The sequence below is a fragment of the Pecten maximus genome, chromosome 13, assembly GCF_902652985.1.
Source record: "Pecten maximus chromosome 13, xPecMax1.1, whole genome shotgun sequence".
Classification (NCBI taxonomy): domain Eukaryota; kingdom Metazoa; phylum Mollusca; class Bivalvia; order Pectinida; family Pectinidae; genus Pecten; species Pecten maximus.
This window is the reverse complement of record NC_047027.1, coordinates 2564999-2590056: the sequence shown is the minus strand read 5'-3', so window position 1 is coordinate 2590056 and position 25058 is coordinate 2564999. Positions and strand designations below refer to the sequence as shown.

The 25058-nt window shown below is 36.4% G+C and overlaps 1 pseudogene; it reads right to left on the bottom strand.

The window, feature by feature from the left end:
* The window catches only part of LOC117341399, a 35245-nt pseudogene continuing 10187 nt past the window's right edge, over positions 1–25058 (bottom strand).

Below are 25058 nucleotides of genomic sequence, written 5' to 3'. Positions count from 1 at the left end.
CTATGTCCGTGGGAATACCATATCCTTGATCCAGCAGTAGTGAGACTTAAGTCCATCCGACATGAGTAGTAAATCTACGTGTAGGGCAAACCTTTGTTTTGTCGCGTGGATCGGGAATAACGAACTCTTTTCGTATCCTAAGACATTGGTGCTGATCTTGTTTCCCGTCTCGAACTTGCTGAGGTCGGCTACTTTGACGGGGAATGAAATACCAGTGAAATCGAGTTCACCTGGATAATCTGTGTATTTAGCAACACGCTGTGAATCTTTCTTGGCTGGGTGCAAAGCAGCTAAAACCGACCACATGAAACATTTCTTATCCTTGTTTTGAACATTGATGATAGCATGCTTAGACCTCAGCTTGATTGGTAGGGGGATATAGCTGGATCCTTTGAGAGGACTGTATTTGCTCATATGTATTTGTATTTGGAGCACCTTGTCCAATGTCCAGTTGCTTCCCTGTCTCTAGTATTCGATGAACGTCTTCTTGACATATTCTCTCAAGACTTCATCGATGTCTGTTGGTTTTAATGTAATCTGACAACGTCCTCGGAAATGGGGTGTAACGCGTTCCATAGTTTATCCCCTTGGCTTGGAAAATTGTACTTGGATCGATAAGTACCACCTGCTGGGTGTCTTCGGCAGTATGCCTCAGTGAGGTAGCACTATAAATCGGCAAAAGTTCCGGCCTATCACAAGGAGACTTAACACGAACATACCGCAGCCTCCCAAAATACACATATGCACTCGCTACACGCATGCATGTCGCACACACGGGAGGCCGTCCTTAAATGACCTTAGCTGTTAATAGGACGTTAAACAAAATAAACCAAACCAAACCATTTCAAACCTCCATGGACAATCGCTCTCTCCAGTTTCTTTTTGATGACGTCATGTTGATGTTTGAATAACACCATTGGGTCTAATCTACCTATACCTTCGACAGGTAGTGACTACTTTAAAAGTTCCGCCAAGCGCCTTCTCTGAACATTCGTCCTTTTCTGTTGGCTGATTAACTTGTATGTTTGGGTTTGCCGTGTTGTTTGCCATCTCTGTATTTACTTTGGTCAGTTTTACTGGTTGATCCTTTGACAGTTGGGCATTCTCTTTGTTTTGGTGTTCGGCTATTTCCAACGCTCCCCCATATTGACTTTTGTTGTGTGTTTTGAAATGTTCACGGTATTTGTCAGCCCTCCAGAATGATTTTCCACAACGTATATGTAGTGGTTTTCCATGAACCTTCTTATGCCTCGTAAGCCGATCTTTCCTCGTGAAGTCTTTGCTACATACATCACATCTGAATCGAGAACTGTCATGACTGACCATATGTCTATTCAAAGTCTTTTTGTACTCAAAAGATTTGTCACAATGCGGACAAGAAAATTTCCCCTTCTTAGCCGGATTAGCACTTTGATCGATAGCTGTCCTTTTTCCATAATTTCTACAATAAGAAAAAAAAATTAGCGATGTTCTCTCCTCTATGTGTGTGTTTCAGAATGAAACTTTGTCGATATCACTCCTGTATTTATACCCTTTCTTATCAATGACGCTATTGTCCTCATTTGATTGGTTAATACAAATTATGCGAACTATGGTTAGTATTTTTATCTCAGATGTGTTATAAATTTTGAAGCGTGCAGACGTGAAGCTAAGAAATGCTGACTGACTAAAGGACTGAAGTCCTATGGTGTTCGTACGAAGAAAATCAACGCTTCTGTCACCAGAAACGGAGCATCACCCGATAGGCCCACGTGAATTTTGGCCGGAAAGATGTTCCTGGATATCGCGGGGACATGTCACTTTAAAACGCCCTCTTTCCGTTGTGGACTTGTGACACCGCCCTGATCCAGTACACTCAATTCATGTGTGACAAACACCTCAGTCATGCAAATTGATTTATAAATGTTGCACATTTTTTAAAGATATAAATAGAAGTTAATAAGAGTTTTTATTAGCTATAAGTTTTCATTTCGTTGGTATGTCTGATTAAAGGACCAGGGTCCTATAGCGTTCTTACGAAGATATCAACGTTTCTGTCACCAGAAACGGAACATCGCCTCATGAGCCCACATTAATTATTTGGTCGGAAAGATGTTCCTGGATATCGCGGGGACGTGTCACTTGATAACACCCTCTTTCCGTTGTGGACTCGCCCTAATCCAATACACCTAATTCATGCGTGACAAACACTTCAGACAAGACTTCATAGTTAATTACAATATTTCAACAATTGGTTGATACTTACCTTTTCACTGCAAGTAGATCCTTTTTCTTGCAAGTGTCGGTTTCAGAATGAAACTTAACCGATAATTCACGACTATATATACCCTTCGAAACCATCGATAGAAATGGCATAATTTGATTGTCTATTTTATTTCTTCATTATTTGTTTAGATTTTGTAATGATTGGACTTGTTTTTCACGGCTGTGGAATCTAACACTGAAAAAAGCACGTCTTAAATTTTCAATTTTTGGTGCGAGAGTCGAACTCGGGATGTTTTGCTCGAAATCTAACCTATTAGACCGCTCGACTGTGGGCCTTTGTATACAAAGGTGAATTAAAATGTTTACAAAAATACAGACACACTGTATACAGGGGGCGCTTTAAAGATTTACCTTGTATACGTACGCCATTTGTAATGTAGATATTGTATGCTTTCACGGATATCATAATAGTTGTGATGCCTCAACAGGTTTGTAATATTAATAAAGACTTTGTACATGTACCTTTGTATATTGCCGTGTTTATGTTTGGCTAACATTCGTCACGAATCATAACGTTTACATTGTGTTATAGATGGTCACTGTTACGAATAAATATTCACATGTGTAAAATTTACTTAATTAGTAGAACATATAATTGTACAGCTGTACATAGATAAACTCTTTCCTATTTAATACTATTTTCAAGAATACCCTAACAAGTCCATAATGTTTGTAGGTTTAATACACTGAGGTTAATACAAGGTGTACATATGTATTATTTACCGATGTACTGTGTTAGCATTCGTCTTGAATCGTATACACAACGTTTGCATTGTGCTATATTCAGGTTCATTTTGTACTGGGTACGCTATGTGACCTGGTTTAAATTACGGTGGTCCATATTTACATTTACAGGTACAGTTTGTTCACATATTTGGACATACATAATTGAATATTTGTACAAAGATTTTTTTTATAGAACAAGAGCATCTAACATGTAGAAACTTGTTGGTTATTTCTAACTGTGGTGCAATCCCTCAAATTAGATGGGAAAATCCAGATACGCCTATGACAACATCGGTATCCCCCTGTCAAAAGGGGGTGAGTGACCGTTACATCATCGGTACCGCATGTCACCTTCAATATTGATCAAGGCAAATCCTAAAGATATGTTTAATTTAAAACTTACCCTGTTCTCTAAAAATATGTAGGAGCTGATCCTCTAGTATCTGCATCGAAAATGTTGTATTGGTTAACGAAAAAGTATATTCATCTTGAACCCTTACCACGGCGATGAGGCATTTTTATTATGTGACTAAATTTGTTTATTAGCTCTTTAAAAGTTTCATCATCATGATCATCAGTATCATCATCATGATCATCGTCATCGTACTCGTTTTCTGATCCTTTCTTTTTATGGAGGCGTTTACGCCTGCCATATTACAATCACCTACGAGTTGTGACGTCACATTCTCTCACTTTCGTTTTCGTTATATTTCCTTTCACAGTTCATTTTGTAGTTTCTTTCGGTTCATATATGATGCAGTTGAACTATATATACATTTATGAAAACTATCAAGACTACAAATAAAGTGCTATTACATGAAAAAAGGTATATTCAGTATAAATTTATCTTCGTCGGAAGTTTGGAATTTGAGACCTGTGGTGGTAATTTCTGTAACTAGGGGTAATGATTCGCTTATAAATTAGTATGAGGCACGTCATTGTAGTCCGTCATTCAAAGTAGATGTGCACAGAAATGTATTAACTATGCTGATAATGTTGTCAACATTTCAGGAACTATTTTGAATAAACAATAAGAATAATGTCTTGTAAATATCTACACCTGCATCGATTTTTGCAAATCTATATTAAAAATACTGTTTGAAGTACAGAGGGCACTTGTTTAACTACAAGAAATAAAGATGACATAACAACCAAGCGCAAACAAATTCCCGATTTTCATAATACCCTCCAGGTTTTGGCTAACAACATTTCTTTTGTTTACAACTTGGTAGTTTTTTCACGAGATTTTATGAGATTTGGTCCGATATTTTGCGATTACGTGTTCCGTCTGTTTACGTGATCGAGCACTCTGTCAAAATGGAGGCACGTGGACACGGGCTTCACACGAAGCATCAAAGTGTGATGTTTGTCGCTAGAAATTAATATCTATCAACATGAATTAAAGGCAAGTTGCTTACAAAGTTTAAATCTGTTTGTTGACCCACTGAAATAAGTGTTTGTTTATTTAGGACGAAACCGTTTACGATAAGTTGTTTAAGCCTGGCCAGACCACAAAATCACAATATCTACTGCGATTATAGTCCGAATTTTTTGACGATCTTGCTATATACTATATGCAGACTTTAATCAGCTTTAAGGCGATATCAACACCAGAACCCTTCGGATTACTGCGATAACTGATGGAAGTCCCTGTGTTTCAAATCCATGAATCGATAGATCTACATGCACGTGATGGCGTGATGGAATTCGATCGTTTAGTTTTTAAAACTAAGAAAACTGGCACATATCTGTCGTGGTGGTCATTTGTGCTATACCTTCCCCGACAGAGACAATATACAGAATCTGGATTTTTGTGATAAGATTTACTGCAGTAGCTACTCGCACTCGGAATATATATGAAAATACTAAATTATTATTGAACCAGCTTGTCTTATTTATATATTATTCAGCTCACGATTCAACCTTTTCAAATGTTTTCATGTAATATATATATATACATTTGTATGCACCAAGCTGTGAAATGTTTGTATTACATAGAATATTTAAACAATACAAAGTAATTGTAGATTAACAAAATGTATACCAATTGCATTTTAACCTATTAGTACAACTTTTTGTTGTTTTCATGTATAACATTTTGTTGCAATCGATATCAAATCCATATAATATAAGACTTTCTCAAATATCAATATTCCTCATAACTTTCAAAATAAATCTATATTTGCTTTTGAAATTTAATTAAAAATGTTTGATTTTCATGTCACGAACAAATCCCTTAAAATAATCATTAATCTCCTTATCGGTCTCCAGAAAGTGTGAAAATAAATGAAACTTTTTTGTCAATAATTCTATTTATTATGAATTCATGTATAACCATTTAGGTATTTTCCAATGTTGACCTATAAAACTATATATATGTACAAGCAACAATCTGTGGGATGTCAAATATGGAAGGCTGTTTCAGGATAAATTGCCAAAAATGCTTATAAGTTCTGTTTCTTATCATTGATCACATATATTAGGGTTTTTGACTATTATGTGTTATTGCTACTTAAGTGTGATTTTTTTCGGCTTAAGTGATAATGTATTTCTTTGTACTTATGTGCAACAGACATCGCGAGAGTTTAATTCTCGTACATATAATATTGACTCCTACAAATAGAAGTTGAGTGATCATGAGTGGTTGACCTACGAGAGGCATTTTATCAAATCTCATATTGACCATACTGATTGCTCATGATCATATTTCATCCGGCCTAGTAAACTCTAGAAAAAACATCTTAATTTATGAAAGTAGATAACTCCTTTAATGTATGTGTAAAAATTAAGTATATATATATATCGTACAAAACATCAAACTTATAATATGGTAGATATGCAACATACATTTAGGCTGACTGCCTGATAATATAATACAATTTGTACAGAGTTTACACAATCCTTTGACATTCAGCTCATAATATACACCATTATAATTTGATCTGTCGTCATGCGTCGGTCTTCTTCTTAAGACCAAGATATCGCAGAATGGTGTACAAAAGGTTCTCAAGCTGTTTTATCAAAATTGTTAATTTCATGGCCCCCTATGTGTCACATTCTCCCCGAGTAGAGGACATTTTACTATAGTTTATATAGGAAACTCATCACACATATTTTAGCATAATTTGTTTCATTTTCATTGGAAATTGGTTAGCACGTGGTTAGGGCAAACTTTTCTCAATGACATATTGTCAGACAATGTCAAGGCCAACGACTTGTTATGGGTTCGAATGTCAAAAATAAAAATCTCAAATTGATTATTTTTTTCATTTCATATGAAAGAACAGTCCACTGAAACAGAATGTGCATATTTATTGTCATCAGATAAAAAATATGGCAGAAATATATGGCACTAAAGCTATTTTCTCCAGCCAAAATTAAAAAAATAATCCAAAATTGCAGGATAAAGGTTTCTGCTCTTTTATCTATATACACATAAAGGCTTGATGTTTGGCGCATCGATAACGCATGGCTGGCTACAAATGTTATATTTATATTTGACCTTGACCTTCATTCAAGGTCACGGGGGTCAAATGATGAAAAAAATTCAAAGTTCTTTCAAAATTATTAATTTGGGTCACATTTTAAAGAATGAGCCCTTTTAAAGGTGTGTGCAATGTATCGAGGTCAAATAATCAAAATGACGCAGATATAACACTTTTAAAAAGAAATTCCTACCAAAATTAAAAAATGACCCAAAACTGCATGCACATACACATGAAGGCTTGATATTTGGCAAACAGATACATGTAACATGTGTGACTGGCTACAAATATTGAGTTTATCTCTGACTTTGACCTTCATTCCTATTTTAAAGAACAGGCTCTTATGAAGGTGTGTGCAAAGTTTCAAGGGCAAATTATTAAAAATGATGCAGACATGCCCTTTAAAGAATGTTTTCTTGCCAAAATTAAAAATTATCCATAAATTGCAATTCAATTGTTGGCTCAAAAGGGGGTCAATTTGGCTTAATTGACATGTGTGCGAAGTTTCAAGGGCAAATTATTAAAAATGATGCAGACATGCCCTTTAAAGAATGTTTTCTTGCCAAAATTAAAAATTATCCATAAATTGCAATTCAATTTTTGGGTCAAAAGGGGTCAATTTGGCTTAATTGACATAAAAAAAAACTTCTTCGCTGAAACTAAGCAATCGATATAGCTCATACTTAGCTGGTAGCATCCTTTTAGGTAGGGATTCAAAATTGTAAAAATGGTGGGGTTGACCCCCAGGGGGGCAGGGTCAAAAGGGGTCAATTGGTTTCTCTGAAACTAAGTTATGGATATAACTCACATTGGTGTGGTAGCAATCCCTATGGGGTTGTACCCAAAGTCAATTTCATTTCATGGATTAATTGCACAATTTGGTATAAAACCTACATTCGTATGGTAGCATGGTTATGGGGTGGGTATTCAAAATTGTACGAATGTTGGGGTTAACCTCCGGGGGCTGAAGGATGGGACCAAAAGAGGTCAATTTCGCTAAATTGACATTTTTAGAATAACAATAAACCAATGTACATGTACCCATATAAAATGCTTATGATATATTGACCTAGAAATACCAGCGACAAATAATCTTAAGCATCATTCTTGTTTCATATCACATAAAACCAGGTGAGCGATACAGGCCCTCTGGGCCTCTTGTTGTGTCGCCTTTGAAAAAGGAGACATATAGGTATTACTTTTCGGCGTCGTCCGGAAAATGGTTTTCATGCGATAACTTTAGTAGTTTAGAACGGATTAATTCGAAACTTCATGGGAAGGTTCATTACCATGATAGCTCGGACAAGTTCGATAACCAAAATTATTCGCACCTTTTTAAAAGAGTTATAGCCCTTTAATTTTTTGCGAAAATGGTTTCCACTCAATAACTTGAATAATTATTACAGGATTAATTTGAAACTTCATGGAAAGGTTCGTTACCATAATACTGTGGACAAGTTCGTTAACCAAATTTATTCGGACCTTTTTAAAAGAGTTATAGCCCTTTAATTTTTTTTGCGAAAATAGAATGTTCGTTACCATAATACTGTGGACAAGTTTATTATTGTTTTTTTTATTCAAGTCCTAGTTTTAAAGAGTTATGGCCCTTTAATTACTGGAATTAATTCAAAATTTCATGGGAAGTCTTTCGCAAGTTTTTAAAAGAGTTATAGCCATTTATTTTTTCAAGTCCTAATTTTAAAGAGTTATGACCCTTTAATTATTCGCATACACAGGCGACACCTCCACTTCCGTGGAATTATTGTTTTATCTGTGAAACCATTCAGATCCCAACTCCACAATGGCTGGACACCAAGAGATGAACAAAATCCTGATGTAAAAATAGGCCCAGGGTTCTTTCCCCACCCCAAGGGTCTTATACAATCATATTAAATAGATATCAAATATGAAAGTTTTCTTCAATATTTTGCATGTAAAACACTGTATATTTATATACAGTACCTATAGCTACTAGGCTATTATCTACATCTCGTTGGTAAATTAAAAAGCAACAAATTACAAATCACAGTTTATTGTTAATATTGACATTGGATCTATTAAAATAGATGGAATTGATATCTAATTTTGAAATAATTGTCCTTAAAAATGAGAATTGTTGAAAAAAAAGTGTAATCACTTTTAAAAGCCGTCAATCTAATTTTGATATTATTCTAAGATCAAAATAGAAAGGAATAAACAATTTTGTTTACAAGATATTGAAAGACATTGCACACTTTCAACAAAAAAAGTAGCAGACACTCCCTGTATTTTCAATGCATATCGTGTATTGTTATAACTTATCAAAATGCGTATCATATTGTTTCGACCTTTCTAATACCCAGGCCTATAAAATATAAGTTTGTTTTAAACACATAAATGCAAATTTTGAACTACTTAAGTATAAAAGATGGTTTAAAGTATGAATGTTAATGACATGTACCTAAGTAGAAGTTGATTTGAAAAAACATTAAATGTTTGACTTCTTAAGTAAAGGTTTGATTGAAATAAGAAATGTTTAACTACTTTTAGAAGTAGGTTTGAAACTTTAAGATGGTTAAAACCATTATGTACATCGGAACAGTCTAAACCATTACATTCATCAGGACTGTGAAAACCATTATGTCTGGTTGGTTTCACACTTAAGTGGAAATGTTTAGTCATGTTGATATCAGTTTAATTTGTATTCTTGCTTTATTTCAAATATCTCCTTTTACATCTGACTAACGCCTCCTACAGTACTTTCAGTACTTTGATTTGTTTTGTGACTCCCCGTTTAGTTCTTAATTTCTCTTGATGTCTTTCAGATATATGGCTTGCCAATTCCGAGTCTGTTTCAAACTGACTACCGCAGTTTTTACAGTGATGATCAGCCCCTGTTGAGTCTGAAGAGGAACCCGCGCTAACATCTAATATATAGTTATTATTAGTGGTACTTGTATGGGAGTCACTCGAGCTGTTTGTCTTTTTCGGGGGATTATGTACTTCCCGCCCTTGGATTTTATACGCCCCCCCCCCCCCCCCCCCCCCCCTTCTACACGAGATGAAAATAAAATAAACAAACATGAATAATTTCCATCAAACTAACATTAACATACACCGAAACTCCTTCATTAAAGCATCAGAGAGGTGACAAATGATTACACATTCACCAAAATAATCGTATGAAGGGATCTCTATTAATGAATGAATGGAATATCTAACAATTCATCTACCTTTGTGTGAGGACACTACTTCCTCTTCGTTTCCCTTCTTTTCATGAGATAGAGAAACGACATATCGTTATTAAGAGCCAATTTAAACCGGTATCCTGTCTATATTTTACTATCAAATCAGATTACATTGCAACGAAATAATTGCTTACATTTAACTTACCGACAGCTGCTCTGACTTCATTGTTTTCGTCAATCATCTTCCGATAGTCTTTTGTATCCTATGAAACAAACACGATACATCTAGTTTTCAGTAATGTATGAAAATATTATGAATGTTATAACCAAAATACACGCATAGTTTTCATATTATATACGTACCTGTCTCATTTTCTCTCAAATCACGGCTTTTCCCCTCTAACTCGCTCCTCTTTTCAAGACTGTTCACTCTCCGCCTCTTCGCTTCTAAACGTCTTTCGTTGATTTCCTCATTCTTTTCTAGTAGAAGCCTTTTGACTCTGTTCCTCTGCCATTGTTGTATCAACTTGTCCTTAATTGAAATCTCGTTAGCACCAGAATTGTATATCACCTATACGATGTGATGTAGGATTCAAATCAATCTATCAACTTTCTACTGGTTCGCCAGTTGTCAGTATAATGTGACCGGGTGGGGTGTGCTGCTGGGTGTCTTCGGCAGTATTGTTGTGAGTTTTGTCACCAATAACCACCACACTGGTGTCTGGAATTTCTCTGCGCAAGCCTTGACAAACATCCGTAACGTAATCAAACCTAATTGTTCAGCATGCTCAGACTTTTATGTTGTGAATAATTATTACAAACAAAAAATATTTCTTTTCGAATATTTGAATAGAAAGTTGAAGCATTTTTTATTGACAGCTATTCCAATGTTTATGTTTACAACGGAAGTAGAATCCTTTTGATTGCTTCACGTGTTTACAGTCTAAACAATTTCACTATATCACAACGATCATCCATGTAAAGTTCTAATTAAGTGTTTAATTATTTCATTACTACTCGACATCCAGAACAGTATCAACTCTATTAGGGCCTTTGATTCCCGATTCCCCGATTCCTAAGGCTGGCTAAGGGTTATCTTGTATCAGTGTATCGTATATATCGCCACGCTTGACCATAGAGTATGACTAATGATTACTCCCACATGTAGGGCTTAAAATGGGAAAATGTGGATTAGGGAACCACGTTCTTACTTTGTCTAACACACATTTAGGTAAAATATCCTTTTTATGCCAGGCTAGCTTTCTCCTTTGTTGTGCTGCTGCAAAGCCTGCAGTTTTTTGTTTGTTTTGTATCTATAGTCCAATAACACTTCCCTGTGGAAATGTATTGTCCAAACACGTTTATATTTCTCTTTCCTAAAACTGTTATATTGCCTGTTTGGCTGCTCAGTATTTTTAGTTTTCCATCCCATTTGCCAGTTAACTTCACCAGTAATACATGGCTTACAGAAACAATATGGACGCTCTTAATATCCTTCTCTCTGCTCTATAATAAACTTACCATTATCTGTCTGGGACTCCAAACAAGTCATTTCACACACGTGTTCTTAATAATCCCATCCATGGTGAAGACATTAATGACGAATAGTATCCTAGTGTGTTGTATCATTTTCTTAAGGTTGATCTCTCATGTTTGGTAGAAAGATACTTATCCATATCGTGTTCATAGAAATTGAAGTCTGGCATTTTATTTCCACTGGTATCATTCGATTCCGTCGAGGCACTCCTTAAATTATCCGAGAAAAAACGCGTGCCATTGCAAGGGTAATGGATACATTTTCTGTACTTCTACTTTCCGACCAGGTAGATATCATTGCGAAACAGACCTATCCGTGGTTACTCCGATTGAATTGATCATTGTACTGCAAGGAAGATGAAAAGCGCAGAATTCGCATCCTTTCATCTTTCAAGTGTTGTGCTATGGTTTGCCAAATCCATGTAAATAAAGTATTTGTTGTAAACCAGATAACCATTTGCTTTGTTCGAAATGTCCTCGGTTCCGCTCGAAATGAAATGCCGTTGCGGTTGTTTTAAGTTCGCAGTTTTTGTCAATTTTATCACAACGAGCCGATAAAATAAATGCGATCTTCGTTTTGTAAACTTTTGAAAACAAAATTGATAGAACAGGTCCACATTCGATGGTATTTGAATGCACGATGCAATTCTTCCGTTAACGGTGCATATAGATGATATTTTTTTTTCTTCGCGATCCAAAGGGTAATTTAAATGTTACGATGATTTGGCCATTATTGATCGACATGAGGAACGATGGATGGTGTTTCCTGTAATTGTCTAAAACCACACCGTGAGAATTAGACACCATTCATTCTGAAAATCACTTCATGTGATTAATTGCTTTTTGTCACTCTTGTGGTGAAATTAACATACTTGGAATATTTTAGATGATAAGTTCATTAATCGGCATCAAATAATTTTGCTATTATTCCATTCGTTACCTTTGAATTGACGATGGCCTGTGAAAGGGGCGTTATACACGTATCAACGGTTTTTTCATGTTGTTTTTCATATGCCCGTTGTCAGTATAATGTGACCGGGTGGGGTGTCCTGCTTGGTGTCTTCGGCAGTATGCTTCAGTGAGGTAGCACTATAAATCGGCAAAAGTTCCGGCCTATCACAAGGAGACTTAACACGAACATACCGCAGCCTCCCAAACACACACATGCATGTCGCACGCACGGGAGGCCGTCCTTAAATGACCTTAGCTGTTAATAGGACGTTAAACAAAATAAACCAAACCAAACCAAACTTCTCGACTGTTACCAATTCAAAGCAAATGCTGACAGACAGACGACGGGTCATGGAAAAATAATGTATTTACAAACGTTTTTTCTCAGCTACCCGTTACCTGGTCTCTGACAAGCATCTATAGATGCTATTTCTTATATCACGATTGGTTGGATAGAAACGTCTGTTGGTTTTCATGATTTCAGGATATTTAGGCAGAAGCTCGCTTTCGACAAATGTGGCCAAATGTTTCCTCATTTCGGCCACATTTCGAACACCTTCATCTACATATGACCGAATCTTCATTGAAACTTCTCTATCCATCTGTATGGTATAACCTGCTAACGAAAAAAAAAAGATTAATTAAGTACTTTTATTGACGAGCCTTCATTTATGCACTTGTTTATGTTTTAACTGAGCCTACGAAAAAAAACCAATATATGGTTGGCCAGGAAGAATGAATTTGGTACTGAAGGGTATTTACACCCACATTAAATCCCTTCAACCAGTTTCAGAACAATTATTTAACTTCAGCAATTTATGTAGTTTTAATTATCACATTACTTATACATACTCAACAACTCCAGAAATTTACATAACAAAATGTCTTTCAAAAGTCACACAAATGCTAAAATATATCATTAAATAGTTTTGCAATCAAAACTTTTTAATGACATACATGTATTTCAATTTATTCTGATAATACTTATTAGTGTTTAACATATCAAAATCAACCATGATATGTTCATATATGAATTAGCACACAACTATAAAGAAACTGCATATATTCACATTTCCAATGTTAAGAAACATTAATTGACTAGGGTTATAATAACAAAGATATTGCATACCAACAAATAGCACTAATTGGGCGGTCCTTCATAAGCATCCATAAAAATTCTCATATAAATGTCAGCAGTGCAACTGGAAACGATGTTGTTTTTTTTTCTTATTTTCTTTTTATTATTCTAGGAAATAGCAATTATTGCTGCCATTTCTGATTATGGATTCAAGTTAAAACTTACATCAATTTCTAAGGGTTAACTTATCATGCAATATCAACAACAGCATCAACAACAGCTCATGAGTTCAAAACGAATAGTGTCCCTCCGTGTAAATGCACCAAACTGCCTTCAATCACGAACTTGTTCAAAAGAACTTTTTAATTTGTTTTAAAGCACAATCGGTCAAATCAATCTTAATTCATATGTGGTGTGATTGAAATAGCGCCCCATAAGGTCAATGAGCCAGTAGCGCTCAGCATATTGGGAGTGGGACGACTGGTTCGCCCGTTGTCAGTATAATGTGACCGGGTGGGGTGTGCTGCTGGTTGTCTTAGGCAGTATGCTTCAGTGAGGTAGCACTATAAATCGGCAAAAGTTCCGGCCTATTACAAAGAGACTTAACCCGAATATACCGCAGCCTCCAAAACACACACGCACTCACCACACGCATGCATGTCGCACGCACGGGAGACCGTCCTTAAATGACCTTAGCTGTTAATGGGACAAAATAAACCAAACCAAACCAAGCATAGAATGATTTGCATAAGAAGGATTTTACAAAATATGATGAATATTCATAAACTGTTATCTCTGCTTAAGTCAATAACAAAACATTAAACTTTATCACTTTGTAAACATTCATGGAATAGCATTGATTTCATCATATATTTGGATACTTCATTGCACACTTAAAGTAGTAAATCCGCAATCAATCAATTTGCAATTCATACACAGTGCAAAAGCATTCTATTATACATACCCGTTTCTTTCCATGTGAACGCTGTGGTCCATGATGACATTCCCTAGTTTCTGTACCAATAGAATTTGTGGTGTCCAATTGCCATCATGCCCGTGCGTGCGATGTGCATGCGTGTGGAAAGTGCGTACGTGTATTTTGGGAGGCTGTGGTATGTGTGTGATAGGTCTCCTTGTGATAGGCCGGGACTACCTCACTGAAGCATACTGCAGGACACTCTACTCGGTCACATTATATCTCGACCCGGGGACCGAACCAAAAGTCTTCCTGATCAGGATGGTGTTCTGAAATACTCATTGAAGTTGGGTTTCCTCACGGTCCATATTAGTAAGGTAATGACTTGATACTTATATACATGGGTATGTTCCAAGGACAGCAGTATATAAGTTAGATATAGTTGGTGACCCTAAAACTGTCAAGGGAATTTTTGCATATATCAATCAGTGAATGTATGTGGCCCCCTCAAGCTGTATTCCTCATTTGTTGATTAACATAGAATCGTCATTTACATATAATATAAGTGTTAGACGATAATTATGAAGCTATAAATGTTGTTTGTGTATTTTATTGAAATTATAACATTGTTCAAGTATGATCTACGAAATATATATTATTTGACTGATGCATTTATTTCTTAAAGTTTGATAACAAGTAGGTGTAATTTTTAGGCAAATGTAAGAAGTGTTTCATGATGAAGATGGAGCCTTTTCCTTCATATAGAAGCAAGAAATTGAAAAGGGTGTAAGATATGTTGTGAAGAAGAGCCGTAATCTTGGATTAACAGGTATTATAATGTTATACAATGTCTTTTAACCAGATTATATAATGACTGTTAGTGCTTCATGGTATTTTATCAGGGTATTGGTGAAACCAATTAAAATGATGTATATGTAATTGTTGTGTTTCTCTGATGTTATATGACATAAAATTATTATGGGACGTTTATGCGGAAAAATTCTTACGCCCTACCTGCAGGGCAGCAGTCGAGAAGTCTTGTTACGATATTTATCAAATTTGGTGGAAAACCTCCTAGTTAGATGGGGGGAATATTTTTCATAAATGGTGAACATGACACTAAAGGTGCCCAAATAGTGTTGCCCACCTGCCATGTATTCCAAATAATGATAAATTTAGTTGAGTGATGCAAGCCCCAGGGGCCTCGTTTAGATTGCTTTCGCTGGATATGTTACGATATTGCAATGACATAATTAAATGTAAACAAATACTTATAACATTTTTTAGCAATGGATGAAGTACATGTGAAATAATGAATGAAGCATGATTATCAGCTCTGTTGAAGTCTAGGTGATATATTGATAGGTAGCCGTCATCCGCGATATCCAAGAGTTATGATAAGTTGTATACTCTCGACGAACCTGTAGCATTTAAAAGGGAAAAATGTAGGAATGCTCAACTTAAAAATTAAAAAAAAAGAAAAAAAAGATGAGTAATTGTTGAACTGGATATGAAGGATGGGTCTATCTTTGCATTGACCTTAGCTGTTAATAGGACGTTAAACAAAATAAACCAAACCAAACCAACTGATTCACATTTCTTTGTTATATCATACAGATTTTCAAGTAATGACCAAGAAGACTTAAGGATGTCTGTGGAGAAACGGAAGAGTTTACAAACGACAGATATTGTTTTCTATCGGTCAGTGTAAGTTAAATGTTTCATATGACATCAATGAGTAGCGTCCTTCTGTCCATGCACACTTCGGTCTGCCAGAGTATAATTCACTTCAATTTCATTGTATTTGTTAACTAACCTGGACCAAATGCTCAGCTTATGCATTTGCGTGGCGTCGGGCGTCCATATGTCTGTTGCTCGGACATTTGTCCAAATTTTATTTAAAACACAACTAGTTATGAATAGTTTCAGAATGTCCACAAATAATATACCGGATACTACTGTGATGTCTTCATGGGTGGAGCTCAACAGAGTAAATAATGTAAAATACAACATATAGCTGCTATTCGTTAAAACTAATCAGATATCCATGTGAGCAAAGCATGCTCCCATGAGCCTTTTGTAATGAAACGTGGTGAGCATGTAGAAATTACAGAAACTGATGCTAATTTTATTATATCTGTCAATATTGAATGGAGTTATTGCACTTGTACTATTTCATGCTGAAACTTACGATTTGGAAGAATTTAAAAAAAAAACTAATTCGAGAACTGTTCAAATTCCGTGCATTACTAAGAAATGAAATCATGTTTTACATATGATACAGTATCACCCTTCTTGCGTAACGATCTTGTTTGATATTAGCCAATTATGAGCACTATGTATATACCATGGTCACAAAGGTCGAATAAGTTATAATCTTCTAACAAATTCTTCTCGGTAACAAAGAGGCCCAGAGACTTGATATTGGGCTTGTAGCATGCTAGAGTGAATGAACGTGTTAGTTAGAATGTTTAACGGCCCCTCAACACTATAAAGGTCATTAGGGCCAAAATAAGTGATTAAAAATACGAGCAAAAACGGCAAAAGACAAAATGACATAAATCAACGCAATATTAAAAAAAATGTAGATATTTATTGGTACACTCACGATAGGTTTAAAATCAAAAGGTGGCTATGGTTAGTCAAATCTTGTGATAAAGACCAATAACTTTCAGATAGTTCAAAATTTTGTATTTACTAATATAATCGAACAGAGTCTTCAGACTTGCCATGCTGTTGTAAAAACTCTCTCTTGCAAGTTGTAGATCAATGCAATCCAATAGAAAGTGTTTGACGGTAAATGGTTCATTGCACACGATGCACTGGGGTTGGTCCTCACGCTTCAATACGTAGGAAATGCGTTATATATGTATGGCCTATCCTAAGACGGGCAAGAACAACCTCGTCTCGTCGATTGTCTCTGTAGCAAGGAGACCATAACTTGACCTTCATTCAAGGTCACATTGATCATGCTATAGCATGCTATAGTGAAGGGCTACGAAGTTTGTTCAAATGAATGACTTTGACCTTCATTCAAGGTCACATTGATCCAATAGGCTATAATCTTCAAACAACTTCTCAATAACCAAAGGGCACAGGGACTTGATATTAGGCCTGTAGTATCCTAGGGTAAAGGGCTACTAAGTTTGTTCAAATAAATGACCTCAACCTTCATTCAAGATCACAAAGGTCAAGTAGGCTATACTCTTCAAACGACTTTTTCTCAATAACCAAGAGGCACAGGGACTTTATATTGGGCCTGTAGCATGCTAGAGGGAAGGGCTACCAAGTTTGTTCAAATAAATGACCCCAATCTTCATTCAAGGTCACATGGATCAAATAGGCTATAATCTTCAAACAACTTCTCAATAACCAAAAGGCCCAGGGACTTGATATTAGGCATGTAGCATCCTTTGATAAATGACTACCAAGTTTGTTCAAATGAATGACCTTGACCTACATTCAGGATCACATGGTGAAATAGGCTTAAATCTTTAAACAATGATTATGCGATAGCCAAGTGTCTCCAAGACCCGATATTAGGCCAATAGTTTGGTTTGGTTTGATTTGATTAACGTCCTATTAACAGCTTAGGTCATTTAAGGACGACCTCCCGTGTTTGCGACATGCATGTGTGTGGCAAGTGCGTATCTGTGTTTTGGGAGGCTGCGGCATTAGGCCAATAGTATGCTGGATTTAGTTTGGTTTGGTTTATTTATTTTAACGTCCTATTAACAGCTAAGGTCATTTAAGGACGGCCTCTCGTGCGTGCGACATGCATGCGTGTGGTAAGTTCGTGTTCAGTCTCCTTGTGATAGGCCGGAACTTTTGTCGACTTACAGTGCTACCTCGCTGAAGCATACTGCCGAAGACACCCAGCAGCACACCCCAACCGGTCACATTATACTGACAACGGGCGAACCAGTCGTCCCACTCCAAATATGCTGAGCGCTAAGCAGGAGTAACAACTACCATTTTTAAAGACTCTGGTATGTATCGGCTAGGGGACAGAACCCAAAACCTTCCTCACAGCGGCGAACGCTCAACTAAAGACCAAAAGTGAGGCATTGTCAAGGGAGACATTAGGAAGAAAGTTGTTAAGAAAGAAGGGAAAAGATAAGATCCCAAGTTTAGTCGCCTCTTACGATCATGCAATGGGGGCAGCAGGTATAATTCTTGGGATCAATAGGAATATGTTTACATACAATGATCATGCAAGATGCATTACTAAAATATGTTTACATTAATTGTGATATTTTTTTCAGATCTGTAAATTGATGGGTGTTTGCATTGCCAGCTGTTATGTTTATTTTGCAATCTTTCTTCAAAACATTTTGAAAGAAGAACAATTACCAGCTATATAGCAAGTTGACTAAAATCAGTATGTATGATATAATGAAAAAATTACTTAAAAATAAAAGTTCAAACAATTCAACAGTATGTTGGTGATGCGTCTGTTGATGAAGAGGTTGTGCACCGTGCCACCGTACTAGCTGGTGATACAGCAGTATGGGGTACAGAGACCATCTTGTTAACTACAAAGTCGTTGGAATAATGGAATTTGAGGCCTTCAGCTCCAAGTAGAAAGTCCTCAAGTTCTTCAACATCTTGAAGCATCTGAAGTTTGTTTTCATTAGACAAGAAAAGTGTTAAGGGAGGGTTAAAAATGGTCAGTTTAACCTGTTTACACATTCATTTTTATGTGATGAGAAATATTGAGGTTTTTTTGCATGCTGTTTCATAGCACAATGAGTGCATCTCACAATATTACTGGTGGTTGCACCTTTGTCAGTGATTGTTTTTTTCTGGATTGGGATGACTTTGTTACAACAACATTTGATATTGTTCCATGAATGATAGCGTCTTGTCGTTCTTCTGAAATTGTTTCAATATTGATTTGTTCATCAGACAATTCAATTACTGTAGATGGTGTTGTTGTCAGTGTGTGATTTTCAAAATATCTGGTTGCTAATTGAGTAAATCTGTACACTTGAGGAACTTGGAGTTGTTGTGTGTGGTCTTGCCATAACATCAATGTTATAGCCCCTGTGGTATCTGCAATTCTGGCTTTTCGAAAAGGAAGCACATTTCCTCTTACTTCTTTGACATCTACTTCATCAAGGGAAATTACTTTTGCAATGACAGAGACCTAGAAATAACAGTTTAATATTTTAAAATGCATCACATGTTATCAGCTCAATTTTAAAATTTACATATTTAAGGCACGAGTGGTTTGAAAAACAGTTGGTTAAACACTGAAATGACAGATTTTATTTTGATTTAATTTACAAGATATGTATGACAATGAGTGCGCAAATGATTAAAATGCATATTTATTAAGAACTGAATAAAACAACATAACTAAATATCTATTCTTTCTCGTTATAATTGATGTTTCTGAAAACATCGCACAGCGATACTGCATGACAATTACAAAAGCACATGTTCAGAAAAAAATTGTCAAAAACTTATCTTTTTTGAAAATCATGGTGATCCCTGAAACTATACATCTGCCTACAGGTGCAAACAAGTAATAAAAATGTTTGTATATGTTGAAAATATGCAATTACATTTGCAATAACAAAATGATACAAGATGCCCATTGGCCATAACGGTCATCTGACAAACACTTACAGCAGGGACACACCCCTCAGGCCCCAGAGGTCACACTAGCCTCATTTATATAAAATATGATCACCCTTCCTTCCCAAAGGATGTTTCACACCATGTTTGGTAATAATCCACCCAAGGGTTAGAGAGAAGTAGGATTTCATAGCAAAAATTCACAAAATTTCCCCCTTTGGAGCCCAGCCCCATCTGGCCCTAGGGCTCACACCAGCCTCATCTACATTAGATATTATTGTCCTCCAATAATGTTTCACACCAAATTTGGTAATAATTCACTTTGGGGTTTAGGAGGGGCAGAATTTTAAAGCAAAATTTCATCAAAGTTCCCCTTTTGGGGTCCAGCCTCTCTGGCCCTAGGGGTCAGACCAGCCTTATTTATATAAAAATATGATTGCCCTCCCCAAATGTTATTTCACACTAAATTTGGTTGAAATCCACCAAAGTGTTAGGGAGGAGTAGGATTTTATAGCAAAATTTCATCAAAGTTCCCCTTTTGGAGCCCCACCTATCGGGCCCCAGCGGTCATACTAGCCTCACTTATATAAAATATGACCGTACTCCCCAATGATGTTTCACATTAAATTGAGTTGTAATCCACCCATGGGTAAAGGAGTAGTATTTTATAGCAACAATTCACAAAAGTTCCCTATTTGGGGCCCCGCCCCTCTGGCACCACACCAGTCTCATTTATACAAGAGATCCCAGAGGGATCTTGGCGCCCACCATTGAATGATCTTCATAGGTTCCATGTCAGATTTCTCTTCATTTTACTTATCTGTGCAAATTGAGACGTCCCTCCAGTACTTTTCAAACAAGGGAATCCTAGCTATATAAGAAATTTGAGATTTAACGATAATGGCTGTTTGTTTACTAGGTTGTTTTCAGGACAGACTGGTCCAAAAATGCAATACAAGGGACCAAGGGGAACCTACTTATGAAATTTGAGAAAGATCCATTCAGTACTTTGAGAAATAGAAATAACAATCTTCAATTGTCAAAATCCAAGATGGTGGTCTGTCGGCCATATTGTTTTCCAATTGATCTCAAAATGCAATGAGCATAACGAGGCACCAAGGGGAACCGCCATATGAAATTTGAGAAAGATCCCTTTAGTACTTTCTCAGAAATAGCGATAACAAACTTCAATTGTCAAAATCCAAGATGGCTGCCTTTCGGCCATGTTATTTTCAGATTGGTCTCAAAATGCAATATGCATAAGTAGGCACCAAGGCACCAAGGGAAACTTACATATGAAATTTGAGAAAGATCCCTTAAATACTTTCTCAGAAATAGTGATAACTAACTTCAATTGTCAAAATCCAAGAGGGCTGCCTGTCGGCCATGTTGTTTTCAGATTGGTCTCAAAATGCAATATGCATAACTAGGCACCAAGGGAAACTTACATGATATTTCAGAAAGATCCATTCAGTACTTTCTCAGAAATAGTAGTGATAACAAACTTCAATTGTCAAAATCCAAGATGGCTGCCTGTCGGCCATGTTCTTTTTAGATTGGTCTCAAAATGCAATATGCATAACTAGGCACCAAGGGAAACTTACATATGAAATTTGAGAAAGATCCCTTGAATACTTTCTCAGAAATAGTGATAACAAACTTCAATTGTCAAAATCCAAGATGGCTGCCTGTCGGCCATGTTGTTTTCAGATTGGTCTCAAAACGCAATATGCATAACTAGGCACCAAGGGGAACCTTGATATGAAATTTGAGAAAGATCCCTTCAGCCCTTCTCAGAAATAGCGATAACAAACTTCAATTGTCAAAATCCAAGATGGCTGCCTGTCGGCCATGTTGTTTTCCGATTGGTCTCAAAACGCAATATGCATAACTAGGCACCAAGGGGAACCTACATATGAACTTTGAGAAAGATCCCTTCAGTACTTTCGGAGAAATAGCGATAACAAGAATTGTTTACGGACGGACGGACGGACGGACCCACAAATAGATGATTAAGTGACTGTCATTAATGTGACACTTATTAAAAAATTTATGTGACTCTGCAACGTGGTCTCACAAATGATACTTATGTTACCATGGTTACCAAGTGTCACATAAATACCGTCCATACAAATGTCACTTTAAGTATGGACGTACAATGTGTCACGTAATAATCGTCCATACAGATGTCACTTTAAGTTTGGACGCAGTAAGTGTCACGTAATAATCGTCCATACAAATGTCACTTTAAGTATGGACGTGCAAAGTGTCACGTAATTACAAATGCATCATCCATACTGATGTCACTTTAAGTTTGGACGCAGTAAGTGTCACGTAATAATCGTCCATACAAATGTCACTTTAAGTTTGGACGTACAAAGTGTCACGTAATAATCGTCCATACAAATGTCACTTTAAGTATGGACGTACAAAGTGTCACGTAATAATCGTCCATACAAATGTCACTTTAAGTATAGACGTGCAAAGTGTCACGTAATTACAAATGTATTTTCCATACAGATGTCACTTTAAGTTTGGACGCAGTAAGTGTCACGTAATTATCGTCCATACAAATGTCACTTTAAGTTTGGACACACAAAGTGTCGCTTAATTATCGTCCATACAAATGTCACCTTAAATATGGACATACAAAGTGTCACGTAATGATCATCCATACAAATGTCACTAAGTATGGACGTACAAAGTGTCACGCAATTATCGTCCATACAAATGTCACCTTAATTATAGACATACAAAGTGTCACGTAATGATCATCCATACATATGTCACTTTAAGTATGGACGCACAAAGTGTCACGTAATTACAAATTGATCGTCGATAGAAATGTCACTTGGAGTATGGACGTACAAAGCAACGTGGTCTCACAAATGATACTTATGTTACCATGGTTTAAAGTGTCACATAAATACCGTCCATACAAATGTCACTTTAAGTATGGACGTACAATGTGTCACGTAATAATCGTCCATACAGATGTCACTTTAAGTTTGGATGCAGTAAGTGTCACGTAATAATCGTCCATACAAATGTCACTTTAAGTATGGACGTGCAAAGTGTCACGTAATTACAAATGTATCATCCATACTGATGTCACTTTAAGTTTGGACGCAGTAAGTGTCACGTAATAATCGTCCATACAAATGTCACTTTAAGTATGGACGTACAAAGTGTCACGTAATAATCGTCCATACAAATGTCACTTTAAGTATGGACGTACAAAGTGTCACGTAATAATCGTCCATACAAATGTCACTTTAAGTATAGACGTACAAAGTGTCACGTAATTACAAATGTATTTTCGATACAGATGTCACTTTAAGTTTGGACGCAGTAAGTGTCACGTAATTATCGTCCATAGAAATGTCACTTTAAGTTTGGACACACAAAGTGTCGCTTAATTATCGTCCATACAAATGTCACCTTAAATATGGACATACAAAGTGTCACGTAATTATCGTCCATACAAATGTCACCTTAATTATAGACATACAAAGTGTCACGTAATGATCATCCATACAGATGTCACTTTAAGTATGGACGCACAAAGTGTCACGTAATTACAAATTGATCGTCGATACAAATGTCACTTGGAGTATGGACGTACAAAGTGTCGCATAATTATCGTCCATACAAATGTCACTTTAAGTATGGACGTGCAAAGTGTCACGTAATTACAAATGTATCCACGTCCATACAGATGTCACTTTAAGTTTGGACGCAGTAAGTGTCACGTTATTATCGTCCATACAAATGTCACTTTAAGTATGGACGCACAAAGTGTCACGTTATTACAAATGTGTCATCCATACAGATGTCAATTTAAGTATGGACGAACAAAGTGTCACGTAATTATCGTCCATACAAATGTCACTTTAAGTATGGACGCACAAGGTGTCACGTTATTACAAATGTGTCATCCATACAGATGTCACTTTAAGTATGGACGAACAAAGTGTCACGTAATTATCGTCAATACAGATGCCACTTTAAGTATGGACGTACAAAGTATCACGTAATTATCGTCCATACAAATGTCACTGTAAGTATGGACGCACAAAGTGTCACGTAATTACAAATGTATTTTCCATACAGATGCCACTTTAAGTATGGACGAACAAAGTGTCACGTTATTACAAATGTGTCATCCATAGAGATGTCAATTTAAGTTTAGACGCAGTAAGTGTCACGTAATTATCGTCCATACAAATGTCACTTTAATTTTGGACGAACACAGTGTCACGTAATTACAAATGTATCGTCCATACAAATGCCACTTTAAGTATGGACGCACAAAGTGTCGCATAATTATCGTCCATACAAATGTCACTTGAAGTATGGAGGTACAAAGTGTCGCATAATTATCGTCCATACAAATGTCACTTTAAGTATGGACGTGCAAAGTGTCACGTAATTACAAATGTATCGTCCAGACAAATGTCACTTTAAGTTTGGACACACAAAGTGTGACATAATTACAAAAGTGTCGTCCATACAAATGTCACTTTAAGTATGGACGAACAAAGTGTCACGTAATTCCAAATGTATCGTCCATACAGATGTCACTTTAAGTTTGAACGCAGTAAGTGTCACGTAATTATCGTCCATACAAATGCCACTTTAAGTATGGACGTGCAAAGTGTCACGTAATTACAAATGTATCGTCCATACAGATGTCACTTTAAGTTTGAACGCAGTAAGTGTCACGTAATTATCGTCCATACAAATGCCACTTTAAGTATGGACGAACAAAATGTCACGTAATTCCAAATGTATCGTCCATACAGATGTCACTTTAAGTTTGGACACACAAAGTGTCATGTAATTATCGTCCATACAAATGTCACTTTAAGTATGGACGTGCAAAGTGTCACGTAATTACAAATGTATCGTCCATACAGATGTCACTTTAAGTTTGAACACAGTAAGTGTCACGTAATTATCGTCCATACAAATGCCACTTTAAGTATGGACGTGCAAAGTGTCACGTAATTACAAATGTATCGTCCATACAAATGTCACTTTAAGTATGGACGTGCAAAGTGTCACGTAATAATCGTCCATACAAATGTCACTTTAAGTATAGACGTGCAAAGTGTCACGTAATTACAAATGTATCATCCATACAGATGTCACTTTAAGTTTGGACGCATACAAAACCATGTCCACATGATCAGTACGAAGCATAATCACATAAATATTGTCCAGGTGCATGTCACATAAACGCTGTCCACATGCATGCCACATAAAATACAGCTTCAAGAGGTCATGTGAACATATGTGTCACATAAGCACTGTCCATGTGCATGTCACATTCTAGTCACCAACAAAAG